This window comes from Alligator sinensis, unplaced genomic scaffold, assembly GCF_000455745.1.
Source record: "Alligator sinensis unplaced genomic scaffold, ASM45574v1 scaffold335_1, whole genome shotgun sequence".
Lineage (NCBI taxonomy): Eukaryota > Metazoa > Chordata > Crocodylia > Alligatoridae > Alligator > Alligator sinensis.
The window spans coordinates 1405662-1422801 of record NW_005842354.1 but is presented as its reverse complement, the minus strand read 5'-3'; the positions used below and the strand labels follow the sequence as shown (position 1 = coordinate 1422801).

General features: G+C 40.7%; 1 protein-coding gene across 1 annotated transcript in view; it reads left to right on the top strand.

Annotated features, from left to right (window-relative positions):
* The first annotated feature begins 6 nt into the window (after positions 1-6).
* Positions 7-17140, top strand: part of ST6GAL2 (ST6 beta-galactoside alpha-2,6-sialyltransferase 2) — a 74924-nt gene continuing 57790 nt past the window's right edge. The window contains exon 1 of the mRNA XM_006029071.3: positions 7-46. The gene's annotated coding sequence lies outside the window, so the exon portion shown is untranslated. The remainder of the gene's footprint in view (positions 47-17140) is intronic.

Below are 17140 nucleotides of genomic sequence, written 5' to 3'. Positions count from 1 at the left end.
CGGCTCTCTAGGGCGGTGCGGAAGCGCCCTCCCCTCTCGCCTGGAGGTACCAGCCCTGCCCCTGCCCCGCAGGGAGCGCGGCCACAATGGCAAAGGCTTGCGGGGGTTTCAAGGGGCTCACACCCGCGGGGGGATGGAGCTGGGGCCCCGGGGTAGCAGCAGCCCCCTGCCCCTCCCCTCCCCTCCGCGGGGCTTTGCAGGGCGCCGAGTTTGGGAGCTGCCCCCCGGGTGCGAGAGTGGAGAGGTTGCGATTGCTGCCGCCGTGTAGACTGCGCGCGCCTGAGATTGCACTGGGGGGGTCTGGGGTCTGCGCCCTTGGCCGGAATGAACCACCCTCTGCCCAGCCTTGGGGTTCTGGGATCCTTTGCTCGGGCGCTTTGTGTCCTAACAGCCTGCGAGTGCCTGAGTGTGCGAGTGAGCCCAGTGTGTGCATGTGAGAGCGCATGTGAGTGAAAGTGAGCATGGGTTCAGGTGAGCGAATGAGTGGGAGCATGTGTGAGAGCATGTGCAAGTGAGCACAAACGAATGAAAGTGAGTGGGCATGCATGGCTAAGTGAGCATGGGTGTGTGCATGTGTGCGCGGGTGTGTGAATGAGTGAGCATGCACGTGCGAGTGAAGGAGAGTGTGTGAGTGAGCATGTGTGTGAAGGAGAGTGTGTGAGTGAGCATGTGTGTGAATGAGTCAGTGTGAATGAATGAGTGTGTACACACAGAGCGTGCGTGTGTTCATGAGTGAGCATGAGTGAATGAGAGGGTGCGTGTGCAAGAGCAAACATGTAAATGAGTCTGAGTGAGCATGTGTGTGTGTACAAGCATGCAAGTGAATTCAAGTGAGCATGGTGTGTGTGTGAGTGAATGAGTCGGCATGTGAGTAAGCATGAGGTGAGTGTGTGAGGGTGGGTTGAGAGCATGTGAGTGAGTGTGTGAGTGAGTATGGGGGGGGTGCAAGTGTGTGTGTGTCCATGTGTGTGTGTTTAGCAGGACTTGCCCATTCTGAGAGCTGAATAGATCCGCTTGGAGCAGCAGTGCTTTCCAGGAATTTAAATGAGACCTTTTTTGCGGTTGCTTTCCAAGGCTCTTCCATTCCCCTTTATGTTTGTTTTCTCAGGTTGAACTTCAGACTGCCAGTTAGGTGGCTGGACTTTGCCTTGTAATCTTGTCAAAGGGGGACAGAAAAAGCTTCCTTGTAATAGGAAAAAGTTGATCCTTTCTGTGAAATCTGTAAAATGATTATATATTTTATCAGGAACTTGCATCTGTAATAACTTTCAACTCAGACACAGCCAGCTCCCTCTGTATCTTCTCTAGCTTATGATGATAACTAGCTTCTGTCTTATTAGGAAAAAACACTCGCAGTTGATTCCCTGTCCAAATAGTTTATTTACTTACATGGTTTAAGATGTACTAATTTAATTCTCTCACATATTGCAGGGGAGGGGCAATGTTAACTAAAGGGAGGGGCAGGGGCAACCTAATGGCTTTCAGTCTAATCTTCAGTTTTAAGTCACTCAACTTTCTAAACTTGGCTCGTTTTCATTCCAAAGGTCAGACTGTGTCCGAACCTAAAACACAATTTCCCCCCCCCCAAATCTTGAGCAAAAAAAAGAAAAAAATACAGTTCAGCTGGTTTTGATAATAGTGTGTTCAGTGGAGGTCAGTGTTTTCCTCTCTCTGAAGCTAAAATTCCTGCAGATTTTTTAGCAGCTCATTCCTGTCAGTAATTGGGGTTTGCAAACTGAAATTCAACTTTAAAACTGGCCCTCTGTCAGAAGAGGCGGCTTTTGAGTTTTCTGATAAAAAAAATGTATTTGACTGAAAGTCATGAGTGAGTGTGCACCCTGTTAAGTGCACCTTTTTTGCTAAGACCATAAATCGTACAGTTGTGTTGTACATGCAGGAGTAAATGGCTAGCTCATCTGTGAAATGAGAAGGCTGCATCCTGTGGCCAATTAGGAGGGCCTTCCTTGGCAGGGGTCTGCTTCACCCACCCAGGAAGAACTCTGGTGAAGACATAAATGTTCCTGGTAAAGGTTGCTTCTGAAATGTAAATGGCAAGATAGGGATCTTAGTGAGAGCTGCTATGCGTTTTGCAAGGTTTGTAGGAAGAAGCATCCTGTGATGCACCTGTGCAGCTGGCCTGTGGTGGTAGGTCAGATGTTTTCTCTTGTGGTCCATATGTTCATAAGACAGGTTTTATAAATGCATTGCAACAGAACTGATATGTAAAATTACTTCTGGAGTGTTTTACCCTTTCCCCCTTGTTTTTTTTCCCCTTGAAAAATGGAGAAAATTATGTATTGCCAGAGAATTCAATTATAAAATGTTCTTAGAGAATGTTGAGATTACACATCTAGGTGCTCAAGTAAGAAAATGTTAAAAGAAACCTTCCTTAACTAGCTTGCTGGCAGGAAAATTGTGAAAATGTTCACATGTCTTGTGTTATGTAGCATATCGCATTCATTTAGGAGCAGAATAAAATCTGCATATCCATTTTTCTGACTTTTTAAAATTGTTTCTCATACATAGTTATTTTCTTTTATGCCCTACCCCCACCCCTTTACAGAATCTGACCTTTATTCTTGTTTAGTAGAAGTGAGAAATGGTGCAGTTCAATAAAATTAGAGGAACCATATGGTTATCTAGGTTAGCGTCCTGAATAGAGTTACTAAATAGTTACACCAGTAGTATGCTCTGGATTTTTATCAGTGCATGCTTGCTAATAATCCAAGCTTGTCCAATTTCAAGATGTTTCTGTTAACTCCATAAGAGTCCACTCATTCTCTTACCCACTTTAAATTGTGGTGTAGGGCAGGGGTTCCCAAATTGGTACATGTACCCCTGGGGTATGCAATTTGGGGGAGGGGGAGAACGGGGGAGAAACTGTGTAATGGATTTCATTTTCATTCAAATAAGTGGCATTTAAGGGGTTAAACTATTAAATGTATGGTGGTAGGGGTATGCAGGCAGCTGGTAAATCTGGAAGGGAGTACACAATAAGAAAAAGCTTGGGAGCATCTGGTGTAGAATTTGCAGAGCGCCTGCTAGTGATCTGTAGAGGTAGACAATACGGTCTCTGGTACTGGCTCTCTCTCCTTGTGTTACCTATTAATGGCATTATGAGAAAATAAATATTTTTTGGCATATTAAGTGTCCATATAAACAATTTTTGTAGTTGCTGTTGGGATGTATTTACAAATTATGGGGGCAGAGGGGCATGCTAATGGAGCTCAACAGAGATTGCAAATCGAGGGAAGGTTGTCAGTGAGGCAGTCGGCACTTTGAAAAAGTTGTGATGACTCTCATGCCACAATAACTTTGCAACATGGGCGTTAGGATTTCATTCAGAAGACAGAATGCCTGGTTTTGCTATTGCTTTTGCAGTGCAGTTACAGAGTCTATTTTGTTGAATTAGGCTGTTGAGCCTCCTCTTGAATAAAGGTATTCTCTTAAATAGCATGTCCTGATATTACTTTTTTTTTGCATGTTTAATGTGTATTAAAAAATTGTGACTAATGCTGAAAGTAGTGACTGAAAAATAAACTAAAACAAGATACATTTTTCTTGAATCATTTCCTTATTGTTGTAAAATATTAGGCTGCCTATAACTTGAGTATAATTGTAGCAGTAAATGGTTTATTAGGCACCGTCTGACCTTTTGTCATGTTTAATTGCTTAGTGCAGTTGACTGTGTGCAGTATTCTGCAAAAATAATTGCTCTGACTTATCTGAACACAGTTATTTTTAGAGCAGCTGTGTACATGTTTCTACTCTGAACTTTATACCTTTAAGGGCCTGTTCTGAATTCATGCCCCTTGCATTTTGTATTTTATGTAGCTGAAAAAGTCACCTAATGTGGTTTTTGTGGGTTGTGCTAACTGAAAGCAATGTTTTGAATCCAATTACATACTATATATCTAGAGCTCTGTTAAAATTCTGCAGTTAGAAACAATCTCTATTAAAATATTGGCACAGATAATCAATTATGAAACTTAAAAGTTATGAGCTACGCGAGTTAAAGTAGGTGTTTCATTCATAGATGATGAGTATTTTGAAAGTCTCTTTGAAAATGCTTTAGATAGTGCATAGAGACACAAGAGGAAGTGCTGTCTGTTTGCTAAAGAGCTTACAGTCAAAAACCCTGTAAACACATATGTATAGGTATTATTTATAAAATGTATTCTGTCTCCCCACAAATAGAACTATGTTGCTGTGTTCAAAACTTAGCACATGTATGAATGTTTATATAATACAATATGAAGAAGTAAATTATATTACTATGTTAAATCTGAGTGACAATGTACAAAACGGAATTTTATTTTTTGAATCTTTGAAAACATTAACATTATAATTTGGCTCCAGCTGGAATTTATAAAAGAGAGTTTCTTTTCTGACAAATGATTAGTGGTGATTCTTTAACAAAAAATATTTTTAATTTGGAAAAATCAAATTATTTTAGTCAAATTGGATTTTTTTAAAAGACTTGTAGACAAATTTAGTTATGAATTTGCAACCACTAGATTGAAGTTAAAGGATATCATAATGCTTATGTTGCAGTGTTGTACTTGTGATGGTTCAAGAAATATATGACAGTGTTTGGGTATCCAGGTTGTAGCCGTATTGGTCTAGAGGAAAAGGTAATCGGGATTCTTAGAGATGATATGTTTTATTAGACCAACAAGGTTTTTGCAAAAAAAAAAAATTCTTTATTAAAGAATTAAAGAATTTTTTTTGCAAAAATCTTGTTGGTCTGATAAAATATATAATTTCTACTATGAGTCCTGACAGTGTTTGGGTTTTTTGTTTATGCTTTTTAAATATGTGATATCTTTTATTGGACCAACTATATAATTGGGAGGGAAGTCATTTGTATAAACTGGCAAAGGAATTTTAATGTGTCTGGGCAGATGTATGTTTTTGGAGTTAAATGTCAGGAGCTGTTTTCAGGGTGTTCTTGATGAGGGCCCTTGACCTTGGAGCTTGTTCTTTGCAGTTGCTTTGACAGTCACTGTTTACTGGCCTTGAAAGGGCTATTTAAGGCTAGTCACTTTTTAGAAGCCCAACTTGAGCAAAGCTGAAGGCCTCTAAAGAATTCCTTAGGAGCTGAGTGTGTGCAGCATTTTACCTTACAGTATCAGGCACAAGAAGATGTGGCCTTTATTACCTTCTAGTTCCTTTGAAGATGTGTCCTTATCATCAGTGTTTTGTTACATTTTTGTAAACTTCCCTTGTGCTTCAAGGAAGGAGGTATTTAATACCTAGACAGAAAATAAATGTTTGTTGTGTGCCTTCACAGGTGCCACCACAGTAGGATTCATAACACTTCCTATACTCCCATGTTTTAGTATATTAAATCAGTGATTCTCAACCAGGGTGATGCATGATCCCGTTAGGGCTGTTATGCCGCATGGCCCCTGTATGAGGAGGTAAATGCCCTCCTCCCCCATCTGGCACCCTGCATCTGCCCCAGCTACTTGAGCGATGTCTGAAGCTGCTTATCTGGGAACTGCTGCCTCTACTGGTTTTCCCACCTTCATACCTCCAGGCAGGCTCCTAGCAGTGTGCTCTGCTGCCAGCAGGTGGGTGGATGCATGGACCAAACTGCACTTTGCAATCCAGCCTGTGCTCTCCATTCCTTCCATGTTCCCAGGACTGGGCGGAGAGGCTGTAGGGGTGCTTGCTGTTGTATGGAGCAGCTTCAGTGAGTGTTGTCCTTGCCCCTTGAGGTCTGGACCAGGGATGAGGAAGGTGTGAGGTGTGAAAAGGGCAGGGCATGGCAGGGTGAGATCCGGCCTTGCTGCCCTTAAGTAGCACCAGTTAGATCACTGATTCTCAATTTTTCTAGCCTCAAGGCTCTTCTTCATATCTCTTCTGAGTTTAGATACATATCAGTGATTTTTCAACTGCTGGGATGCTACAAAGTTCAGAAAAGTTATGGGAGGGGTGCCTTGAGGCTAAAAAGGTTGAGAACCACTTTAAACACAGTAAGCACTGTTTTTCAAGGGCTTGATTCAAAGTCCGTTGAAGCAAATGGAAAGACTCTGAGCTTTAAAGATTGGGAATTGGGTGGACTGTTGTCCCTGTAATGTGGAAGTTTCTAGATGACCATGCAGAATATACGTGCCATTGTTGTGCCTGCATCCATCATTTGAAGGGATCCATGAGCCACACCATGGAGGGGATTTTGGGGATTATAGCTGAAACTTTGTGAATTCAGTAGCCATCTGTGCCTGTGCAGAGGTGCAGAGACTTTGATGGTTTCTGAAACTGGTGATCAGATCAGCTTTTAGAGTTTCCTGAGCTTGCAAAGTATAGGAAGATGATTTCTGTTTCTCCAACCTCCCTTTACTAAACTTGTTTGTTGGAGCTTGGCAGAGGATTTTCCCTTTAGTAAGTCTTTTGAAAGATAATTTTTGCTTTGGTTACTTTAAAACTAGGTGTAAACAAAAGCTTTGATCCCGTACAGGAAAACTTGCAGGTTATCTTGGATAGTATACTTGCAAGGTGTTTTGACCATTAGTATAGTGTTCCACAATATACTTTTAAGTGTAGAGCTCCTTTTTCTTCAGTACAATAACAACACACTTCTAAATCCATTTTTTCAGTCCAACATCTGTTTTATTTTAATCAAGATTTAAATCCTGTGATTTTTTTTTTTAATGCCTTAAAATAAAACTAGTTCATTTCTGTCTCTGATAGGACCCTGCTTTGCATGACCCTGAGTTATGGGATTTAATCATGATCACTTTAGTAAAACAAGCATGGGTGCACACAACTGGATATAAAAGTAACAAGGACTTGCTTTATAAACCTTGTGAAAGAGACCAGTATACAACTAAAGAGATGCTAGTTTTAAAAAAATGCCCACATACAGCACAAATTCAGCAAGATAGTAGCTATCTTAGAATTCGCAACATAAAGTGGGGTTGGATAGCTCATGTGACTGGTATATGGAGCCTTTCACCTTTACCCTGTCACTTTGAACCAGGCTTGGTAACAAATGAAAGTTGTTACCATCTGACAGCTGCTTGATGGCCTGTGAAATGTGGACTCAAGTTCCTGATAGACAGGTTTCCATATCACAGAACCTGCCGCCACTGTTGGAGTAAGCAAACCAGCCCCTCCCCGCCCCCCCCCACAAGCGCCGCAACAAAAAACCCCCCCCCCCCCCCCCCCCCCCATAAGGCTCTGCAGAATGGTCAATAATTGCATCAGCTGTCTTCGTACTGTCTAGTATTGGTCCTGCCAGTTCAGCATTTCCAATGTCTATGGAATCTGAATGATCAGTTATCAGTAAACTCATGTAGAAGTCAATGTCAAGTTGTAATAAGTCAGTTATAAACAATAAGTCCTTCATAACTACAAGAAATAGTCTTTGACTTTAAACTTACCTGAAATAATAAATTGATACCCAGTTATCTTGAAAACATACATACTTTGTAAAGGATATATTTGCAAAAAAACAAATGTGTGTTTAGGATAGTTGCCAAGGTTCTTTGGGTAAATCTGACATCTTTTATTAGACCATCTTTTATAGTTGGAAAATTTCTTCTTTCAGGTACAAACACCCTTTGTCAGTCTGAGGAAGCATCTCTATCTATACACCTGAAACATGTAGGATAGTTGCCATGTTTTTTCTCAAGCAGTTGTGGAATATTTACCATGCTGTATATTATGGACTGAGGGGTCTATAAGCCATGTAATACACTATGAACCTGAACCAAAGTTCATTGACGTTAGTGGAAGATCTTCTATTGATATGTGGGCTTTGGATCAGGACTGCTTGACTTTTTTAGATGCATTTGTATTCTGACTACAAGTTGTTGTCAGTCACAAACAACAAACTTGGGAGGTACGAAATAAATACCTTTAAAAACATAAATGAGTTAGGATATGTTTTGCTATATCGTTTATATTCAATGAGCTTTGTATACAAAGAGTGTTACAATGTTTAGAATGAAAATAGGTGCTTTGCAAATCACAATAAATGTATATGATGTAATTTCTACAAAGCCATGTTTCAGTAATCATCCTTGTTCACTGATCATTCTTTTTGTTCTACAAGCTATATTTCAACTACTCACATGAAATAGTTTACAGTAGCTAAATTTCTTAACTAGATATACATGTTTTATAATAAAAATGGATAGTGGCAAATTTGAAATTTATCTTAGTTATTTTATGGTACATAGCAGGCAGGTTTAGGGCCATACTTATGCATGTTCCTTAAATACATTTTCTGTTAATAAAAAAAGGCTTGTTTTGTGTGGTGCTTTTTTGTTTTTACTACGTATGCCCAAAAAATTTTTTATTACAATATGGCCAAATAATTGGCTTAGTGTTCATGATTTGATTGACTTTAACTGAGTTGTCAGCTCCTTCCTTCATAATCTTCTACTTTTTAGAGTTTATAATGCACCCATGAAAATCAGTGCTTGACTGAAATCTGGTTAAAAAAAAATCTTAGATGGAAAAAATAATTCCTTGAATTGAGATTTAGTATAGCTTAAGTATAGAGCACTTCTCTCTCTCTCTCTCTCTCTCTTCCCCCTCCCCTTACACATACACGTCTCTCAGCTACTTTAGACTCAAAACATTTAAAAGGCAAAAGTGCATTAAAAGGTCCTGTTTTTTCATTATTTTGACAAACCTTGAAAAGTACTTTCTGTGCTTACACAAAGATTATGTTTTCAAAACACTTCTTAAAGATTTTGTGTGCTGAAACACATATTTGCACAAATAATTGTAACCTGGTTTAGAAAGTATCCTGGAGCAACAAACCTGCCAGTGGGCCTTATGCCATGATCAATACATTTGCAGAAATAGATTCCTAGCCAAGTTTACAATCCAAGCATCAAGGAGGGCTAAAGCTGATGGGGCCCTATGTGAGTTTGCAGCATTAAGGAGGCATAAGAGGTCTTGCCAACCCTTCAATACTGCCTGCATTTACTAACCATAGTTCTGTCCCACCATGCACCCTGAGGGTTCATGGCAGGCACATACCATGCCATCTTTGGAAGTGTGTTAGGAAGGCATGCTGGACTCTCTGCGGATCACTGCCACATGTGTGGTTTCTCTAATAATTGACTGAGCCCTGAGTGTTGTCTTGAGACAAGTGTTTAAGTTAGTTAACCGTTGTGTTTTACCTTAAATGCTTAATATGTCTGCACCCCTGGAACAAAATGGCTGGGAAAGTACAGAGTTGATTAAGAACTGCAAAATGATTTTGTGCTGCTCTTGCCACTTAGGAAAATCATTTGAATTTTGTGGCTTTTATGTCTGCATCATAACTGTTAATGTTGTTTAAGTTTAGGGGTTTACAATAATGTAGGGGTTTTCTGATAGTGTGGAGTCTGGCTGCCTACAACAGCCTTTTGTTTTTGAGGAGGAAGATTCAATACAAGGAATGTGGTGTTCTTAAAAGGCGCTTTTGTGCACGATCAGTGTTTGGTAAATGAAGACGCTTTGAAGTCTATTTCTTCTCGATGCACTCTCATAACTCCTATTAATGGGAGTCATGCATGTGTGCATCTCCAAAAGAATGGGTCTCTTTGTTAACTATAGTATTTTCTGTGCTAAAATGTACTTCACGGAGAAGCCTTTTTTACGCGAGAAATGTCCTAGGGTTTCCATCACCCATCAACTGTGGGGCTTTATATTTTCTAGACAACTCAGTTGGCGATCATTGCTGTCAAAGGAAGTGACAAGTATAGAAGGGAATTCTTGAACTTCGTTTTCTGTATTGGTGTTTTTGTCAACAAATGCACAAGACTAACAATTTTTTCTTTATGAAAACCAACATTTTTTGGAAGCTGTACTAACAAGGCACTCTTTGCAAGGAATCAATTCCTGCTGTACAGGCGTTTCTTGGTTTATCCAGGCTCCATCTTCATGGAAAACTAATTGCATCTTGAGGTCTCCTTAAGTGGTTTTGCTGCATTGCAGTTTAATGAAGAGATTTGTTTTTGTTGTTATTATTGTTATTACTTTGGTCTGGGATTTTAATATGCTTAATAACTTTATAAATCCTTGTAGAACTCCCCAGTTATGCAGGAGCTTGTGGAAAGGTTGTTATTGGGGAAGCATATGTGTGACATGCAGAACTGGAAAATGGGAGCAGAGACTGAAGGAGAAAGGTGGAGGAAGATACCACAAGATAAGAAAGGAGGACTTCAGCTAGAAGGTGACAGTCAGTCTGAAAGTGAGGGAGTTCTTACTAAGCCAATGGTGCGTGTAAGCACAACTGAAGTAGAGCTTTGTCAATCCTTGTGTGCTCTGTGAAGTGTGAAGCTCCTTTATCGTGGAGCTTTATAGGCTCCTTGGGTTGGGGACTGGGGTTATGACTATGGAGCCAGTAGCCTGAGTCAGGGAAGATCTTGAGTGTGTGGAGGTGCTTTGGTCCTGGCAAGGCTCATAAGCACTATAGGAACATTTGTATCTGGCTTGGGGAAAAGCTGGTTCTGTATGGAACTTGTGAAGTCCGATCCTAAACCTTTTTGTGCCTAAGGGAAGAGGACTAAGCCTTTTATTCTGCATCTCCTAAACATCATGTATATTGATGAGTTGACAAGGTGGCCTGTGTGGGTCAGATGAGCTTTCCTGCAGTAAATACAAGCCAGCATCCATTGTTACAAGCCATCACAACATCAACTGTGTGCCCAAATCCACTCTTACTAATAAAATAGCTTAAAACCAATGAAAGGCACCAGTGTTCACCAAGCCATATTAAAAGCAAATTCATAGTTTCTAAAGCTTAGCCATTATTAAGTTATGACGAGCCAAAAAACATTAGGAAACTGTCCAAGAAATGAAGAACACCTCACTTTTTTTGGATCTCTCATATCTTCAGAATGCCATAATCAATTTGCCTCAAACTGTCCAGAAAAAAGCTTTTCTTGGCACACATCTGTGAAATTTTGTGTGGCCAGGTTTCACTTTGGTGAACTTAGGAAGCTCAGAATTGGAGGTTGTAATGGAAAACTTCTGTGGGGAAGGAAGAGATTAGCATCTCTCCATAACAAATAGTTCTACCTACTGTATTCGATCCTTTTCCCTTAACAGATAGCTATATTTTTAGAATGATTGATTACCCACTACTGTTTCTTGTTCATGTTAACTGTGTTACTACTTTCACTACTATTTTTTTTTTAATTTAAAAAAGGGTGTAGGGATTCATGATGGTGGTGATCTGTAGTCAGATTTTGCTTGGCTATTTTACTAGCATATTGTTGTGGTGGGAAGGAACCTTCAGTTAAGCACAATTACAGTCCCTATACTGACATATTACTAGATTCCCTTCACCCCTGCAATACTAGCCCTGGCACTGACAGTGTGTGTTTGTGGTGGTGTTTCATTAAAAATTGGAATTGATAGCTTACTATGAATTTATGCTGCTGCTGTTTCTCCTTTCTTGTGCTTTGGTTGGGGGGCCTGGGGGAGGGAGTCATATTCTGGTCCAGTTATGCTTTTTGTCACTCCCCCAGGGGAGAGGTGTTTCATGCCTGAATATCATCTTGTCCTGCAGGGGTTCCCTAGGGGTTCACTCTTCTTGCCTCACTGGGAAGGCACAGCAGGTGGCAATAGCTCCTAGGCTTTGGAGGTTGTGCTTACCTAATATGCCCTTGGACTGCTCTTTATATTGCCTGAGATGTTTAGTTGCCATCTGCATGCTTCAGAGAAAAATAAGCCAAAGGCAAAGGAATCGTGTATGGGACACTTAGGGGTCTTTAAGTTCTCATTATTTAAAAAATAATGAATTTATCTTGACCATGTTCCTGCAAAGGTGAAAAGGGTGGGGCTGATACAGATGGCAAGTGGGACGTCCTAAGAAACACCATAGCAAAGACCTGAGAGTCTGCTGAGTTACAGTAGGATGCCCTGGTTTAGGCCCCAAAAGGTGTGGGTAAAGTCTCTAACCAAATGAAATACATGGGTATATGCCTATGGTATGTAGGGTCTTTATTATTAGGAGTTTTAAAAAGGCCAACAGAGCCAGTAAAAAATCAATCTGCCGAATTATAGACGGCCAACGTAAAGAATGCAGGGTGGGTGTAATGTGATCACAGTTACTGAAACCCATGAGCAAATATATCACTACATTCTGCAAAAGCCGCAGGCAATAGAGAGGCTCTGCTGGAAGCTTTAGGACCAAGGAATTACAATAATTAAGCCTTGCAGTCGCTAGGGATATGTTGCTGTTGCAAGGTCGCTGTGAGATAAATAAGGGCATAGTTTGAGCAGACTGTGCGACTGAAAATATACTTTTGCATCCCATCTGGTACAAGCATTTTTATTTAAAAAACATTACGTTTGAAAGTGATGTGAAGGTCCTTTACTTGATGTTTGGTCCTGTTATTCTGAGTAACTCCTCTGGTAAGCAGGGACACCAAGGAAGAGGAGATTGTCTCATATTGATGAATTATGTCATCTTAAAATCAAGGCAGAGAGAATTCTGCCACATTTAGCTGGCATACATGCATTTGTCTAGGTCTGAAACCGGTCAGACAGGGTCGACAGAACAGGAGCTCTAGATAGCTGTGAATTATTGCTGCTGACATTCTTCCTTATTTCTAAAGAAGCCTGCAAGAAGTCCTTGACTGAATAGCTGGATATGCAGCATCTATTCTGTTGCAGTTGTCTTCTGCCACCAACTGATTCCTGTTGTGTATGAAACTAAAGGAAGGCCTCACATACCAATGGCATGTTTAGTCGCCAGTGGAGAACCAATTGCTAATTGGGAACTTCAGAGGGCTTCTGCATGGCCACAATGGCCAAGGGATTGGCTCAGATTTAAAATCGGCAAGAAAGCTAACTGTTATTCCTGCAATAATTTGTATTCATCTATTGATAGTGCCATTGTTCTCTCCATTATGCTTCTGGATTTGCTTTCTTATTTACTGCAGAATCATTAGGAGGTCTAAACTTAAAAAAAAAATTCATCAAAGTAAACCCCATTAAAGTTGATATTTTTCTTTAATTGCTAGCTTTGATTTAATATCTTTCAAGTAAATGAGGTGTGAAGATTAACAACCGGGATGTGATTCAGCTCTGAAACAAGTACTACAGCAATTAAATGGATGCTAATCAGTTCTTCAGAAGTAGATTGCACATGTCCCTGGCATGACTTCAAAATGCACCTGGTGAAAGGATGTGAAAGGGCAAGGGGCCTTCCCTACTATATCAACATGGTGATTAAGTTAGGCATTACCCCCATATGCAGTGAGTCTTCCTCTAGGGTTCCCCAGGATCAATCATCAAACAGAGATACCATTTACTCCTGCCCCACCCCTACTTTCCCTTCTGTTTTTATTGGCAAGGTTAGCTAAGGGAAGGTTGCCCCTCTGCCATTCTAACCTCCTTCTGATGTGGTGTGATAATATCACATCAGCCTCAGCAGGAGCTTATGCCTTCAAGGCATAAAGTAACACTGACTTCCTAATTCTGGTCTGCTAAACAAAACTGAGTTCTATTTTTCTTCTTTGAAGTGCAGTACTTTTAAAATCAAAACACTTTCCTATCTGTGGCTAAGGCTGCAGAGGAAGAAAATAGAAAGTGCCTGTGCGAAGTAGTCAAGGAAATGTCAAATGCTTTGGAAACAAACAAACTTGAATGAAAATTTCATAACAGTAAGGACAGCTGTGTCAAAGCTTATGGCTTCAGTAACTGGTTTACTGGTATTTCCACGGCAGATATGGTTAGGAATAATGCTTCTCAGGGACTTTGACATTAAAGGAAGCCATTTTGGAAAGAAGGTTTTGGAAATAGCATGCAACTTTAAATATTGTCACTGGTGGACTTAACACAATTGAAGGGTTATCTGCAATCAGAAAGGACTGGTCTTTGACCCAGTTGATCCCTTCTTGTGTTTCTGTGTTCCAGTGAAATGCTAGGCTGACAGTAGAAAGGGTGAGTGAAAGAAGATGATGGAATTAAGCACCATACCGTTAGTAATGTTAGATTCACGCTTCTGTGAAACCAGTGTATCAACAGAGTCATTTTCCAAATCCTCTGATCCTCAAGTCAAGCAAAATTAACTTTGAACTAAAGACACCAACATCCGCCCTCCTTAAAACAATGTGCTTGGCAGCAAGCTGATATATTAGAACTCACATAAGCTTGGATTGTGAGACTCCTGGAAAGGAAACTGTATCTGTTACCTGCTGCTGAAAAATGCTGGCTCCTCAACAGCATGCCCTGGGGCATGTTCTATTTAAGTGGTTTGAAAATATGTGATTATGCTTCATATGCTTGTCCAGATTCTATATCCTTATGGAGACTGCGACATTTACAGTATCTGCAGGCTGGAATATTTCTTTTGCTCTTGCTTTTAATGGTTATCTCCGTTTACTGAAAACTTTAAGCAGAAACCCCGGCCTGACAATACTATGAAAGGTTTGACATGCACCAGCTGTTACCTATGCATGGTAATAATGTTAGAAAAGCCTCAAAAAACCCCTAACATTTGCATTTGCTTTGACTACTGCGCAGACTACTCCTTTAATTTGTCTTTGAATGTATTATGGAACTAAGTTGGCTCACTCCATCAAAAATTATTTAGACCTGTGGGACACTTGTAATTGGGAAATAATTAGTAAATAAGTCCAATGAACATAGTCCATTGAGAATTGTAAAAGCTTATAGGGCAGGATTCATGAAACACTCTATCAAATCCTAACAATTAAACTTTCTAGAATTATCACTATTGGGTGTGATAAATCTATTGTGGTGTAAATTGGTCCACTGTCAGTAATTTTTCTCTTTGCTTTTTAAAAGCAATCATAGAATATATTTCAAAATATCTGCAAAAATAGTTCATGCATGGGAGGAAGTGGGAAATTCTTTCAAAGACAATGGTAAATATTGACCAGACTCGGAGACTAGATTTGTAAAAGTGAAGGTGAAGGGTATGATGATTCTGGAGTTGCTTCTTGTGTATAATAGTAACTGAAGATACTAGGAGTGCTTTGTGCAGAAAGACTATACCTTGGCTGTACAGTTGGCAGCCTGCAGGGCATGTGCCACTCTCAAAGGGTCAGTATGTGGTTTGTGGGCTTCTGCCTGGCAGTTAATCCCATTTTCCTTCCCCTCCTCAAGTTGTTCCTGTCCTAGCAGCCAGGAGGGGACTAGAGAGTACCTGAACTGTGTGGGAGGCAAAGGAGGGAGCCAGGCTCCTTATGGTGGATTGGGTGGTGCATGCAGCCAGGAGAGCAGGGGAAGTTGTTGCACTCACAGCCTTGAGGGGGAGGGAGAGAGGACTGCCTGAGCTGAGCAGCTGGTGTGGTTGGGGGGAAGCCAAGTGGGTGCCCACATGGTCTGCGGCCCTCCTGTGCAGCCCACATCTGCCTGGAATTTGGATATCCCTGGACTACAGGAATAGGCCCCAGATGGAATTGTGTGAAAAAGGAAACTAACTTTAAATTATGCTCCTTTAGGCTGTCATATAATAACACATGTAAGCATGTTCTAGTTTAGCAGAAGCTGAGCTGTATTTGTTTCCTTATATTGAAGCTAATGGGGTTACTTACTTGTGTGAGTAAGATTTGTTTAATCTGAAGTTTGTGGAACTGGGCCTCTTTATAATTATAAAAATATGGTAAACTGAACCAAAACGTAGGCAACGTCTGACTCTGCATGGTCCACAGGACAGTTGTTCAGTTCTTTATTTTCCCCCAAATACTACTTATGGTTAGAAATTACAGTATTACTATTGATTCTATCTTTATAAAATAACTAATGAGATTTTATTGTATTGCTATACTGGAATAATTCTGAAAAGATGCTGGGGCCATGTGAACACAAGCAGATTAAATGCCTTCCCTGAGGAACTGTATGCTTTTATAATCTGAGGTCTCTCTTCCTCCCTTAGCAAAGATTTATTACATTTAAAAGCAGGATTCATATTTAATGCTGTTTTGTTTATTTTTAGAATATGCAATTCTTATATTTTATAGTGTAGCTGTAAGTGTAATAAATAAAATGAAGTATAAGTTGAAGTTTAACAAAGTATACATTTGTGATACGTAACTTTCACTGCATTCTCATTTCATTAATTCTAAATAGGCTTCCCAGTCATTGATTTGAACAAGCAAGATTTTGCTGAACAGCCTCACACCCAGGCATAGAGTGACACAAGAATAATGCTTATATACCTTACCTCTTCCTACATTATGTACCAGACTGTTTTACAATGCCTTGTTCCTATATTGAAAAAGCTGAATCTTGGGCGCATCTACAAGAGACAATTTGCTTGACATTAGAACTAATTACTGTGCGGTGAACGTCACCATCTACATGTGCAGGCGCTTACTGCACAGTAATTTGCTCTAATTCTGAGTAAATTAGCGACCTGTAAATACAGGTCGCAAATTTACTCAGGAGTAATTACTATGCAGTATGGCACGTGTAGATGGCCGACCAGGAGCATTTGCATGCGTAGACATGCCCCTTGAATATGACATGTAAGACGACAGAAGATTAGAGTAAGACTCTGAGTGTCACTCAATAGCATGGGTGACTGGGTGACTGATGCCTTCTGATACTTGGGGGGGCACCACCAGGGGATATCCAGGGGTCAAAAAAAAAACTGCAGAAAAAAATCCGAAGCAGCGCACCCTCGGGCTCTTTAGCATGTGCTGCTAAAGAGTGGAGGTGAGCTGCTTGAAGCTATGCTACAGTTGCTGATCAGGCTGTGCCTGGCAGGATTGCCATGGCTACAGCCCCGGAAGGCCCCCAGGACTGCAGGTAGGGCAGCTGGGGCCAGCATAGTGCTGGCTAGGGCTGTGCGAAATTTCTCCGGGTGTTTCATTTCAACGCTGTTTTGACTCGTTTCGAGCTTGAAACAGCAGAATTGAAACAACATGAAAGGCTTCCAGACAGCTTCGAAATGAAACGAGGGCACTCGAAACATTTTGAAAGTTTTGAAACGTTTTGAGTTTTGAAGCTGGGCTTGCTTGCAGGGACACAGAAACTAAGGAGAGGAAGGGGGAAGGACTGCTCTGGTATTGACAGGTATAGCTGGGCAGTGACTGTCATCCTTTCCTGAGGTCCCTTCCAATCCCAGTTCTTCTTGAAACTTGACAGACTTTGTGGCCTTAGCAGGGGCTACTCTCCCTGCTGTTTTCATTCAGATCAGGCAATAAATGAC